Raw genomic sequence first — 14,805 nt, forward strand, 5'->3', positions numbered from 1 at the left:
ACCAGGCAAACTAAATGCTTGGGAAGAAAAGGTAACAAAAAAGGAGATTAACAGTCATATCCATATTTGGTTGCATGAGTATTTAACTGATTTCATGAGAAGATATATGTGCAAAGTAGTTTTAAAAAACACACACAAGTGAAACGTAAAAAGTAGGCGTGTACATATATTGATCAATATATCTCACCTCCTACAAAATGACCTAATCCGATTGTCTTAGAGAGGTCACGTGCCCATGGAGTATTTTCAATACACCCTTGAGTAATTCCCACACCCAACGAGTACTCGTGTAGTCGGTTGTGATATAATCGTTACACCGTTAGTAACTGAAGTGAATGGGATATACACCCTTAGTAATTTACTACCATACTAAAGCTTCGCTCTCGTATGTCTCGTGAAATTGACATGACGCCTTATCAGTGATCGCTCCGCCCACTTAATCACGTGGCTCAGCGGGAAGAAAACCTAGACAAGCTAACACCAAAATGGCTTCTTTGCCTATAGACTGCATATAGATTTACGCGATATTCCGGATGTTTTTATGGACTTGTTTAACACCATAATACACTTGTAAAGGGGTTGATGCCATTTAGTTATTCTGCAAATGCAAAAAATATACGATTAAAGAGAACATCAGCTATTTATAACGGGTAAATCGGTACATTAAACACGCTCTCAAACGCTTGCGCGCTTACCGAAATGGAACCCGTTATTACGTGTAATGGTGGTATTTGCAATAAATGAACACTTCGCCGGTATTTACCCGTGTTATTAACAAAATTATTACCGAAACATTCCCCCCTACCCGTGTATTTGACAAGAAATAGCGCTTTATAACTGGGAATTCGGTGAAATTTTACGCGCTTTCTGACGCCGGGTGGGTACCTCAATCCCACATGTTATTGCGTATAAAAGTGATATTAATCATATTAAACATTGCTTATGTGACATTTATCAATCACTATAATTTAAAGCGCAAAAACAACACAGTAAGTTTGGACATTGTCTAACATAAATTAGCGTTGTACGAAATGGAATACGGTCAGGCTATTATAAATTAATAAGGCTACCAATATCAGACGCTCGCGCAGGTACCGACTTCCCCGAAGTTACCGCATTTATTGGTTAACTTATATCAGTAACTCTTTTACAATAGCATTTATCGATACGTCTTTATTAAAATAATAACAAAATGGTTTTCACTTGTTTCTGACACACACAGAAACGCGATTTTTAACGGGGATTTCGTAAAGTTACACGAATTGGGTACAAAATTCTCAATTATTTTACATGCACACGTGACATAATACATACTTAATAATGCTTAGTTATTGCTTATATGACATTTCAAGTTTGTGAAATAAATTAATGTTCTATAAAGGGGATCTCGGTAATTCTCGAAGCTTCCACTCGCTCTTGTCAAGACCGCATTGTCGCGTTGGAAATGGTATAAATTTAATTCATCTAACTTATCTTTCTGGATACCAAATGTCAGAGTTGCATTAACCCTTTTTACACCGTTTTTGCCATATTTCATTTCCGTTTTTTAATCCGAACAAAATAAACGAAACTCGTTTAACAAATGAGATCTAGGCATTCGAGCTCCCAGTGTGGATTAAAAGCGTTTATTGGTGACACCACATGACTGCAAATGTGTAGATACCGTTATTAATATAATATATCACGTGCCACCTTCTAATTACATGTATAATGGCAATAAAGTGCATTACTATCAGAGTAATAAAACACAGCCCAAATAAGGCTTCATGCTGGGTTTTATTTCTCTTTAAGTAATGCAGATGGACCTCGCTTCTGTGTATTAATGACCTAGTAACTGATAAAACTATTTAAAAAAACGCAAAATATTAGGTGATAATCAGATCGATAACATAAACTATTTAAATTTGCTAGTGTATCCGATAAAAATATATTATAATTGTCTTTGACAGTGTTGACGTTCAGTTGTTCGTGGTGACGACCGCATGCCTTTATCCATCTCTTACACTTTCTCAAGATCTTTTTGCGGCTTTGGAAACGAAATAAATTCAATGTCACCAACTAATCTGTCAGGCTATCGATTGTCCGAGTTACATAATCCCCATTGACACCGTTTAACTATTTTTTATCGTTTTTTTAAAGAGGAAAACAAAAGAAACTTGGAATAAAAGTGAACCTAAATATGTAGCTTGTCTAGAAAATGGCGGACAGGTCGTTGCTAACGAGTGCGCCCGATTAATCGATCGCTAATTGGTGGATCAATTCTAGTGGGCGATCATAGATAAGGCGTCATGTCAATTACTGAGGGTGGATATCCTATACACCGTCAGTTACTAACGGTGTAACCAATTATACACCACATGTATATATACACTTTAGTGAGAAGATACACCATATCATAGAAAATTGCATTTAAATAATGAAAATATACAACTGTTTTTCTAAATGATATATGTAGTGAACAAGGAAAGTGTTGGCAGAGTTAGAGCATAATTTCAACCGAATAATATGATAACATAATGTATATTCATATACTTCCTTTTTTATTTAAATTCAGACACTGACAGTTATCCCAAGCTGTTCGATGTCTGGTGTGAATGACCACGGAGATGTATTTCTCATGAACTCAATTGGTAAGAATGTATCGCTTTACTGCCATAAAACATTTAATTACAATTCATATAACAGTAACTTATTCAATAGTTACAAGATGATGTTATGTACAAGTTAAAACAATGAGTAACCCAAATTGCAGTGCATGGACATAATAGATATATAGCAAAATTCATACTCATGGTTTACATTTTTGTATGGTATTAATTTACAAGTACACGTTTTGAACAATCTAACATGATAACATAGTATGCGTTCACTTAAAAAAAACCCTTTTATTTGCAACCTTTTTTACTTTTTATGCGAGATTAACTAAACATTTAAGTTTCCAGCTCTGCCACTTGAAGAGTCAAATTCAAACGATGCGCCAGAGGATGCTGAACAATGTATGAATGTTTACATATAAATTAAATTATTTCAATCTTAAACTATGATATAAAATGTACTTTTCAATATGTATATTTGTATTTAAACAAGGGCTGTTTGTAAAATATGCATGCCCCCCCATATGGGCTGTCAGTTGTAGTGGCAGCCATTGTGTGAATACGTTTTTTGTCACTGTGACCTTGACCTTTGACGTAGTGACCTGAACATCAATAGGGGTCATCTGCAGGTCATGATCAATTTACCTATGAAGTTTCATGATCCTAGGCGTAAGCATTCTTGAGTTATCATCCGGAAACCATTTTACTGTTTCGAGTCACTGTGACCTTGACCTTTGACCTTGTGACCTGAAAATCAATAGAGGTCATCTGCCAGTCATGATCAATGTAACTATGAAGTTTCATGATCCTATCCGTAAGCGTTCTTGAGTCATCATTCAGGAACCATCTGGTTGATGTACGGATCGACCGACCGACATGTGCAAAACAATATACCCCCGCTTCTACGAAGGGGGGGGGGGGGGGCATACAAATTAAAGGACATCAACAAAGACATACCTTCATGTAAAATAATTGCGGTTTTCTTATCAATTAAACTAGTAAAAATATAATGTATTTATATTTTTAACAAGGCACCAAAGAGAAAAATGATGTAGTAGAAGTGTCGACTGGACAAACCGGTGAACAAGGACAGAAGCCCATAATCTGTAAACAGGGACAGAAGCCCATTACCGGTGAACAGGGACAGAAGCCTATTACTGGTGAACAGGGACAGAAGCCCATTACCTGTAAACAGGGACAGAAGCCCATTACCTGTGAACAGGGACAGAATCCCATTATCTGTAAACAGGGACAGAAGCCCATTATGGGTGAACAGGGGCAGAAAAGGAATTATGAAAGCAAGTGTTTTGTACATTAAATTAAAAATAACAATTATTAATTTTCGAAATCATGTAAACGAATTTATTAATAAATACAAACATGTCAGCATTCATGAATGCCAATGAAAAAATTAAAACAATCTGACATACCACAAATATTTCGAGATTAAATAGTTATACTGTGAACCATATGTAACAAATATAAAAGAAGTGATTGCTAACTAATTTGCAAGTAATAAAACACATGTCATATTTACAGGTTCTGATGAATCATACAGGATGGAACTAATCAGTATTGAGAGAGAAAGGCTAGAAGTGGAAAAGGCTAGGAATACAATTCTCTTGGACATAAGCAATAAATTGGAATCACTAGTTACACAGAAAAAATTTAAAATGTTGAGCGAAAACCAACTTTTACCAGAGCAGTTAATTCCCTGAATTTGTTGAATGAACAGTTCAGTTGAAAATATGCTTAAAATAAAGCAAATAATTGTGTTTACAGTTGCTATTACTGTCATCAAATTTTTTTAACAATGACACACATGATTTTAATTTATTCAAGTTTGAAATTATTCAAACAGTCGTAATAAATCTCGCTTTCTGTTCTGACCATCTCTATTTTCGGCGATTGGTACTGGCAAGTTATGATCACCCGCCTCAACTTCTATGGCCTCTAGCAGTGACACATTTCGTGAGACACACAAATTGTGCAGACGCATGCACGCCATGACCACTTCAGCAGACTTTTTTGGGGTGAATGGTAGACAACCAGCTGATTTATGGAGGTATCTGAAAATATCAATTTATGTTGATTTACATTTTTTTGCTTTCTGTTGGTTTGTAGAGAAATATCAGTGAATTAAAATGATAATTTTGGTCGTTTCACCAAAGCTATTATTTCCCCCCCCCTTGTGACCCCAATTTAACCATGGCAACGTTCTTTATTAAAAATATGATGTTTACAGTTAATGTGATATTTTATGTTTGGCCAAGTGGCTTTACGTTCAGAGCAAGTAGATCTTCTAAGTACTTGCCCGGCAGGGCAAGTTGGTTTTAGGTTAATGTTGAGCACTGACCCTATTTATGTATTTCACGAATATTCGAAATAATGAATCGTCCAAAAGTTTAACAATGTGAACATACGACGCAAAATTCACATAAAGTATTTAGAATTATCCGGTAAAAAAACACAAACTGAAAAAGAAAAAATAGCTACTATGACATTCATTTCTGATTTAAATTACTTATGTGCAAATACAATAAAAAACACTTAGCCATTGTTGTGTCCGCAAGATTTCGATTCCACAGACAACCTTGACCTTCTATAATTAAGTGATATTTACCCAAAGATAAAAATAATCGTAAGAAACTTAGTTTTGTTAACAATCAATAGTAATCAATCCACTAAATAAATTGTACGCTACCTGTGTAATCGATTTTATAGCGAAAGACCGATTGCATTTCTGCGTTAAGTCGTCTGCGACCAATTCAAGAAGCTCAACTATCGACTCATGATTCAAACGATATCTAGACAGCAACTCCTCTTCGCGGATGTGATCTAATTCAATTCGGGGTTTAAAAAGACGAGGAATCGGCCTTTTTCTGCCCCTTTTTGCATCGCGAAGAATATCTAACGCCGCCATTACGTTAATATACGATGGCTGCTACCCAGTCGTATATTTATGTATGAAATTTATTAAATCGTCTTTGACGATTTGCTTGATGAAACGTGATTTCACCGAAACATCGTTATTTATGCATATCGTAATTTACAACTAGTCGTAAATCAATAGTAATCAATCCACTAAATAAATTGTACGCTACCTAAATTAAATAATAAGTCGTAAATCGTTGATGAAACGGCTCCCTAAAGCGCTCTGAGGCGCCGTTAGAAAACAATCACCATGCCATACACATGTTTAGCACGTATTAAAACACGCACCAATACTCGTGCATTGTGGCAGCCCAATCGTTATTAGGCTTGACAATTATTTTACCATTCGTTTTTAACTGTTGATCGCCCGAATTCCCGGCGCATATTGTGAACATGCAATTAATTCCGACAATTTAGCGTTTGTATTTCACGAAATGCACGATGTAGCATAAACACGATTAACTGCGAGAGTTTCGTAGTAGATCTATGAAAATTGCAACACCAAATATATATTTGTTCATGATCATGTATAGTGTACTTACCATATACAATTTATTTAATTATGTTAAAAGTTACATTATGCCCTTTTTATCATAAGATCATTAACTATTATCAATATAATTATTAAGGCTAATATATCAAACACTATTTTTTATGGTTATGTATATTCGTAAAGATCTTTTTTCTGTTTATGCATACATGTGGCTTGTAATTGTGTTCCTTATATTATAAAAATGAATATATACAGACAACACACAAGCTGGGTTCATTACATGTCCATTTAATTTAGTTTTCCCTCAACACTATAACTTTTAATGATTACATAATTGTAATACAATCTCTGGAAATAACTATGATAAACAGCTTATTTAAAGCGTCTCAGAGAAATCACAAAGGCGTCGCAAAGTTGTCAAAGCCCTGAAATAACAATAACAATATTCTACAATAATATAAATTGATACAGACTTACAATAACATTTAAGTATGTTATCATAAATAAATACTATGTTATTCATACATATCTAGTGGTCGTCAATATAAGGTCTCGCTATATTGTAGCACAATACCACGAAAACTTACAATAGATCGACAACTTACAATAGATCGAACTAGCATTACATTTCCAATGCTAATCATCAAAATAATAAAAGATACAAATCTGAACTTGATAAAAAATACATCCAATAACATGACATACCAATTGTGGATTGGCCTCCTATGACAGCTTATGACCCCAGTCTTGACTGCAGATGATGCCCAGTGCTGTGACTGCAATATTACCTCATATGTGCAAGCATACAGAAAAGAAAGTGATCTTTGTTATGACTGTTAAATACAAAGAATTATGCTGCCATCATAAACAATACCAAGGTCAATGAAAACAATCATATTTAACTGATAAATACAATACCGACAAAAGCACTATTCAATGGCCATCTAGACTAGCATATTACTAATAAATTTACATAGTTAAAATACAACATACCTTTATAGAAAACAGAATAAAAGTGAAGAACAACTGCTTCAACCAATATGGATGACTACTTTCCCGCAAATCGTGCTGAATGATACGCTTGCTTATATACCCTCATTATAATCTATTAGGGGTTACACCCAACTAGTTAAAGTTAAACCGGTTACATACAGACAATAAGATATTATATAATAGTACTGTTTATACATTCTGAGAGATTATACACTTATTTAAAAATTATTTTAAATCAATGTTTACCTTGCAAGGAAGTCAAAACTGATTGTTTTGCTTTAAAAGACTTACAATCTATATGACTTAAATGGTGCCTTACATCGCAGACATTGACATGCACCCATTATATAATACAAACGTGTTTATTTCAATGCATCTAGGCCGTGTATAAGTGAATATGTAAGTTGCTTACATCGAGTACGGACCGCAGAACATAATCCAATTTGTTATAGTTTAGAACATTTCAATATATATTGATTATAAATAGACTTTTTGTTATTGAGATCACGTTTTAACGGTTATTTGAAAAAAAAACAACATGTTTATAACCCTCCGTTTGATTGTACGTTTTCATTATATTTAGGATTGTTTTGATCAACTCTGCCGTTTATTTCTTTCACCATACGTACATTCACGCCATTTCAAGCCATTTACGAGTTCATCTTCGACATCCCTTCAAGTATTAGAAGATGAATTAAAATACGTTTTTGCTCTGGGAAAATGTTGACAGATTTGACCATCAAACGACACACGGTTACCAGCGACTGAACAATCATTACTCGTATTAATCCCCCACTTCTTAATTGTTCAGGAAAAGCTCCACTCAAATGAACATACATGGCATTGGCTTATTTGAATGATGTTTTGCTACATAGTACAGTAATTGTTCATACAATATAGGCAATGATTTATATTTGTTCATCCGCATTCACGCAAGCCCTTATAACAAAAATTAGACTTATTTTGTATAGGTTTAAAAATCTAATATTAATGATATCTTCAAGTAAGCTTCATATACTGAAAGTGTCAATATCACATCAATTACAAGTGTCACTCACAAACCACTCGCACAAGGTCCTGATCGACATCCGTAATAAGATTTATCAGCTTCTTGTCCGCTTGTCTAGTAGTAGTAGTAGAATAAGTAGTAGTAGTAGAAGTAGTAGAAGTAGTAGTAGTAGAAGTAGTAGGAGTAGTAGGAGTAGTAGTAGTAGTAGTAGTAGTAGTAGTAGTAGTAGTAGTAGTAGTAGTAGTAGTAGTAGTAGTAGTAGTAGTAGTAGTAGTAGTAGTAGTAGTAGTAGTAGTAGTAGTAGTAGAAGAAGAAGTAGTAGTAGTAGTAGTAGTAGAAGTAGTAGTAGTAGAAGTAGCAGTAGTAGTAGTTGTTGTTGTTGTAGTAGTAGTTGTAATAGTAGTATGAGTAGTAGTAGTAGTTGTAGTAGTTACAAGAGTAGTTGTAGTTGTAGTAGTAGTATCAGCGGCAGTATTAGTAGTAGTAGTAGAAATAGTAGTAGTAGCAGTAATAGTAGGAGTAATAGTAGTAGTAGTAGTAGAAGTATAATTAGTAGTAGTAGTGGTAGTAGTAGTAGTAGGAGTAGTAATAGTAGTAGTAGGATTGGTAGTAGTAGTAATAGTATCAGAAAGAGAAGTAGTAGTAGTAGTAGTAATTACAGTAGTAGTAGAAGTAGATTTTAGAGATGTAGTAGTAGTTATTGTAGTAGTAAAATAAGTAGTAAAATAAGTAGTAATAGTAGTAGTAGTAGAAGAAGTAGAAGTAGAAAGAGAAGTAGTAGTATAAGAAGTAGATGTAGTTGTAGTAATAGTAGTAGTAGTAGGAAGAGGAGGAGAAGTAATAGTAGCAGTTAATCAATATCAGTTATTAGCTGACGTATACATGTGAATATTTTAATAACAATCGATCACATTTCGTGGTATTGTGTTCAAAGGACACACTGAGTCATGACAACACGCTTATACGGTTACAATTAAGACAGAAACATATTTGTGTATCTATTTATGGTATTGACATACACATGCAGCCACTAAAGCTTTGTTATCTTAGTGCCTTATGTTCAAGTACGTTTATATATTATATAAATGTGTATTTTACACTATTATATTATTGTTCGATCATTGCAAATGAAACGTTTGTATAACTGTTTATGTAAATGCCTTTATAAGGTAACGACTTAGTTATGTGTAATTGGCGAGATGTATCAACATGCTATAACGAAACGGTAAAATCTACAAATGTGTTGGAATAACCATAAATACACGTTAAATATTACGGTTAATGTTCTTGTTCATTAGATAATTATATCCTAAACCACAAATCACTTACTTGTAGGTATATAACCTTAAAGGTGCCTTTTCACAGATTTTGGCATTTTTTAACTTATTCATTAAATGCTTTATATCGATAAATGTAAACATTGGATCGTAAAAGCTCCAGTAAAAAATCAAGAATAAAATTAAAAAAAGGAAAAGAACATTGCCCGGACCAGGTTTCGAACCAGTGACCCCTGGAGTCCTGCCAGAGTCCTGAAGTAAAAACGCTTTAGCCTACTGAGCTAATCCGCCGAGTACACATTCATGACGTATTTTATACCTTATATAAGCAATCTTCGTAGTTTCACAAAACTTGACGACAAAAACAGAACTCTCCAAATTATTCAATCGTTTCGCGTTGCAACGCTTTATAATTTTTAGGTTTTAAAATCGTCAAAAGATGCATATAATGGCTATATTAGACCATGGTAAATGTTCAGTATTACTATTTCCTCACAAATATCATAACGAAAACGAAAATTTGCGAATCTGAAACAACTTTTTTCAATTTTGTCAATTTACCAAAGCGTGAAAAGATCCCTTTAATATAACCATCGTTGTTGTTAAATGAGTTCGATTTCATAGAAATATAGACATTATATTTCATAATAGAACTAGAGATGTATTGAACTGATTTGATGAATAGTAGTGTGAATTTAATAACTGAGTGTGCACTTTTAATGCTATTCGTTGCCGTTTGATCAAATTTATATTCTGCCAGAATGTTCCACTTTGTTTTATTTAAATAATAACCTTTAAGGAAAAATTGCCAACAATCCTCTTGCGATCATTTATTTTTTAATATCTTTGTTTCTCTTTTAGCAAACGCGAACATAAATGGGTGATTAGTATCAAAATAGAACATATCATCATATACTTCAGACAGTCGTTTACAATTATTAAGTGATGAGCATACACAAAGTGCATACCCTGCCTCATGGAGCGTGCGTCATTGTCATATGGCGAATAAAGCTTGGAAACAATGCAAACTGCACCATCGTTTTAATTATGATCGTTAATTACTGCCCAGCTGCTTGGAAACTTGATACGTTTACGTCATTTACTTTATGCTAATGATACTTGTATTATACTTTGGTTTATTAACCATTATAATATGGCAAGTACATTTTCATCTTATTTTCAGATTTGTGTTTGTTTGTATTGATTACATCCAATGGCAAATACGCAAGATCACAAACATAGTCGGAAAAAATCATTAGATGAAACTATCATACAACAGCGATTGGGCCTTAGTCACTTTTTTATGATTAGTACGTCACAATCGTCTAGTGCTAAGTATTGTCGGCTACTAAATCGTTCGACACATGGGGACTAGCGAAGGGACCAACTACCATTCAAGTCTGGTGCATGTGGTTTTGTTTAACCATTTGTTCAGGTACATTCTGCTCATATTACATGCCTAGATGTGTTTGCTGATACGCACAAAATAAGTTTCAGCCGTGTTAGTTATTTCCTCATTTTTGCGGATAAAATAGTTCCTGTTTCCGCTAACTCGACCACTGGTGTCGCTTGTCTAAAGGCAAATGAATAAACTTCCTGATGATTGGGATAACACTGAACAAACGTCATGAAGATTGAAGGTTATGCTGGGTAGTACAATATCTTTTGTTCGTAATTACCATTACAGCACTACGGCAAGTATAACTTTCCTGAAAGGTATTTTTTAATTGTATCAAAGTGCTCATCATATTATCCATTGTGGCCCATGTTATGATTCTTGTGTAATGCATTAAAGGTATGTACAGATGTAGCAAATAGACTGTGCTAGCTTGGTATAGCAAACAACCCGAAAAATCCAATGTTAAAGTATGTAATTTACTGATTGACCTATAACATTTTGTCAGCTTTTGTGCAAGACTGAACAATAACAGAACATTTTCAACATTAAATAAATATCGCGCATTAATATGCATATGCGCTAACAGTAAATGAATGTATGTTGATAATTCATCATTTAACATCGATACACGTACAAAGTGAATGCCAGTTAGAGTGAAATGACATTTTATTGGACATGTATACTAACTGAACTATTTTTAAAATATCGGAAATAACAACATCTTATACTTCTTTGTTACAGTAGAATCTAGATATGTTACACCGTGGTTACAATCAAGTTTCAAACAATTTTGACAGGCATTTGTGAAAAAGACTTAAAGTATCTGTTTTAAAATAAGACCATCTGCCTCTGATAACTGTTCATAGTAACTATCATCCCGCTATCTTAGACATAGATTTGCACAATGTTTGTGAAAGTGTGTTAAGGAGAAAAAACAACTGCTTTCGATATACTGTAGTGTAAGGTTGCATGTTGGTACTTTCGTTTTCAAATTAAATGTACTGACAACAGCATTTCCATCTGAATATGATCGTTTGATAATCACAACTCTATACAACTTCTCCGAATTTAAAAGGTACGAGTCTTTTGTATATACATGTAGCATATCTATTCTTGACAACCGGTCCATGAGTTTAATGATACTACTTTAAATTATCATCGATACGTTCTGGACATGTAATGTTGTTTATTTTTAAGTTTTACAATGTTTAAAAATTTATTTATATAGTATTACCAATGTGTATGACGATCGTTCACATGATAGTTGTCTACACTGAGAGGAGGTCATTATAATTATTTAAATCACATAACCTATAGTTGTGTTTTTATGTTGTAGAGTAGTTGCAATAAGTCAACTCTCAGCTGTATAACCCAAAGGTTTGCTGGGAGTTGCATGGCGCTTAGTAATGTCCAAAGATGCAATATTTAATAACCACCGCAAAGGCTAATTAACACTGATACTGTATTTTTTTTCAACGTTTACCTGTGTGAGCAATAACTTATGCAAATGGTACTATTAAAGCAAGCCATACATAATTTGTATTTAATGTATTATTCGTTCTTACCTTCTATCCAACATGTTGGAAAAGAGTCGTTATGGGGCCGACTTAAAGTGTTGCTATCAGTAAGGTCGCGGGACAATATTTTGCACATCGTGATATTCGATGTAACCTAAGTCGATGTCGAAGAGATGTCGAATACTTACACTGTTATAGATGTCAAAAATAAACTGTCAGCAACAATAGTATGTTGAACATCGTCGTGATTATTTAGCTCGCATGCAAAGGATAACGTCCGTAGGCTGCCATTAAGGTAAAAGTAATGTGTTGTTGAAGTGTATTCATCGCTTTCCTCAATTGGTAACGAATGACGTCTGTTTAGTGATGCGCAACGAATCTCTGCGCAGAACTGCGATTGTGTTTATGAAGGGTTGCATATAGAGTACGTTTATATGAACTAGTTGTATATTGCATATATTTGTTTAAGAAATGGGTAATATGTCTATTATCTGGGGGAAACAAATGTAACAATATTTGAATACTACATTGGGTTATAGATTTAGTTCCGGGATTAATCTCGTTAGAACATTTAATCCCTCAAAAAAAATAATTCAGCCGATTGTTATTGAATGATCTGTTTTCACCGCGTTTCATCCGAATTCATCTGTATTCAACCTTATCAAGCGGTCTTAAGAGATGAATCTCGTAATTCATTCCATAAGTGAATTAATCTCTACGAATGCACATTGATTAAATAGGTGATTTTTGATAAAATTAGCCTCTACAAATGCGCAGACGATTTCATGGGTGAATTGAGATGAACAAGTGAAATTTATCAGTGTTGTCAACGAATAGGCGGGTTGAAAACATGTTTGTATATGTATAATTTAATCGTGCCGGTGTCCTGCTTAATAAAATGTATAACATTATGCTGCATACAACATAGTGCATAGCTTATGAAACACGTCATATGTGCATTCAACAAAAAAATTGTTGTGTACGTGCGTGTTTCTAAATGGTACAACTAGGATTATACGTGATATGTAACAACATGCTATACGCCAAGGATATATCAATTAACAAAGATTCGTGTTATCGCAAGTTCCTATCGATTCGTCAACCAATATTTCAGTTCAATAAGAAATATGACATCTAATCGTGATACTCATATCTACACATGGCCGACATATGGCATCACAGGCTTACCAGTAAACGCTATTAATCCACAATGGAAAATGGTCTCCCTTGAAGAGAATGTATGTGCGCCTGTATTACGGATGTGTATTCAAAATGGTTATTTTCTTATATCATTCATTCGTAATAAGTAAAAGACAAATCAATATATTAGCTTATTTGTTTACTGTTTAATCTAATATTTATACTTTATTTAAAACAATAAAATACCATAAAAAAATCAGTTTAGGAAAAATAGAGAACAACGCAGGAACAGTTTAAAAAAAACAACATAAATTTTCGACCAGCCTTTAGGTCTTACATAAGCTTTAAAATAATGATAATTGATTTAGAAGTATACTTACAATTAGAGTTTATGACGAAAGCCTATATCGACTTTTCAATAAAAAGTGCCACGGCCTGAACATTGCAATTTCTCTACAAAATATCTTCTGAACTTCTTAATGTCAATTGAGTTTCAATTGATGTTAATTATTATCAAACATGTTTTGGTATCAACGAGTATTGTATTAAATTACCAAGGACACCACATGTATAGACAGTATCGGGTAATTACTATACGCCCGCCTCCCCAACAATGCCTCTCACAAATTTTGGACCAACTTATTTGTCGAACACCGTAGTCTGGTGTGTTTTGGCTCTTTAAAAATACATCTACTGCATTGAGTCAATCGTAATTTCACGTATCTTTTTTATGAAGTGTCAATTGGTCAATAATGTTCCATTTTATGCATAAATTCCGATTAAAATATTCATTATGAATATTACATGTAAATGTTACATGTAAATATTTCATGAAAAATAGTACATGTATTGATTTGAGCTTCGCGTCTTGTTTTTAGTTACAGCGCATGGGCATTAAAATACGACAGCAAATTCCGTTCTCTTATTAAACACGAGTTTTACATGGCGCACATGTATATTGACTGGAAAACCCTGTATATGCGAACAAAGATACTTGTAGCAAAAATCACGGGGCTCAAAAAAAGGCGTAACTCTGTTTTATTAATGGACATGGTGAAATATCCATGTACTGGAACGCGTACAATTGTTTAATGCTATCGTTTTCACAATTTATTCGCCATAAGTAAATAATTTCTTATCATTTGCATTAAAAATAGCTAAGGAGTTAAAATACATTCTACCACAGTCGCACACGCATTCACATTCGAATAAGAAGGGGGCTTACCGTGGGTTATTACCCCGATATACCAACGGTTCTTTAAAGTGAAGTCACATTAATTGTCCGCGCACTGTTTATGAATGAAGACGACGTCATGTATTTTCATGGTTGAGGTTACAACACGTTTTCTCGGAAATATGGAGGACGTTCGGTTAATATTCTCATTCATAACCTTTGAATCGTGGATAACGTATTAATGAAATCGTGTTAAAATCGAAATAATCGACGTG

General features: G+C 33.9%; 1 long non-coding RNA gene across 1 annotated transcript; it reads right to left on the bottom strand.

The window, feature by feature from the left end:
* Nucleotides 1-2,579: 2,579 nt before the first annotated feature.
* LOC127853545 (uncharacterized) lies at nucleotides 2,580-7,111 on the bottom strand. The gene is made up of 3 exons (XR_008036659.1): nucleotides 7,015-7,111; nucleotides 6,727-6,797; nucleotides 2,580-4,663 (listed from the first exon to the last, which is right to left on the bottom strand). It is a non-coding gene; the product is annotated as an uncharacterized LOC127853545 (long non-coding RNA).
* Nucleotides 7,112-14,805: the final 7,694 nt, after the last annotated feature.

Source organism: Dreissena polymorpha, chromosome 12 (assembly GCF_020536995.1).
Source record: "Dreissena polymorpha isolate Duluth1 chromosome 12, UMN_Dpol_1.0, whole genome shotgun sequence".
Lineage (NCBI taxonomy): Eukaryota > Metazoa > Mollusca > Bivalvia > Myida > Dreissenidae > Dreissena > Dreissena polymorpha.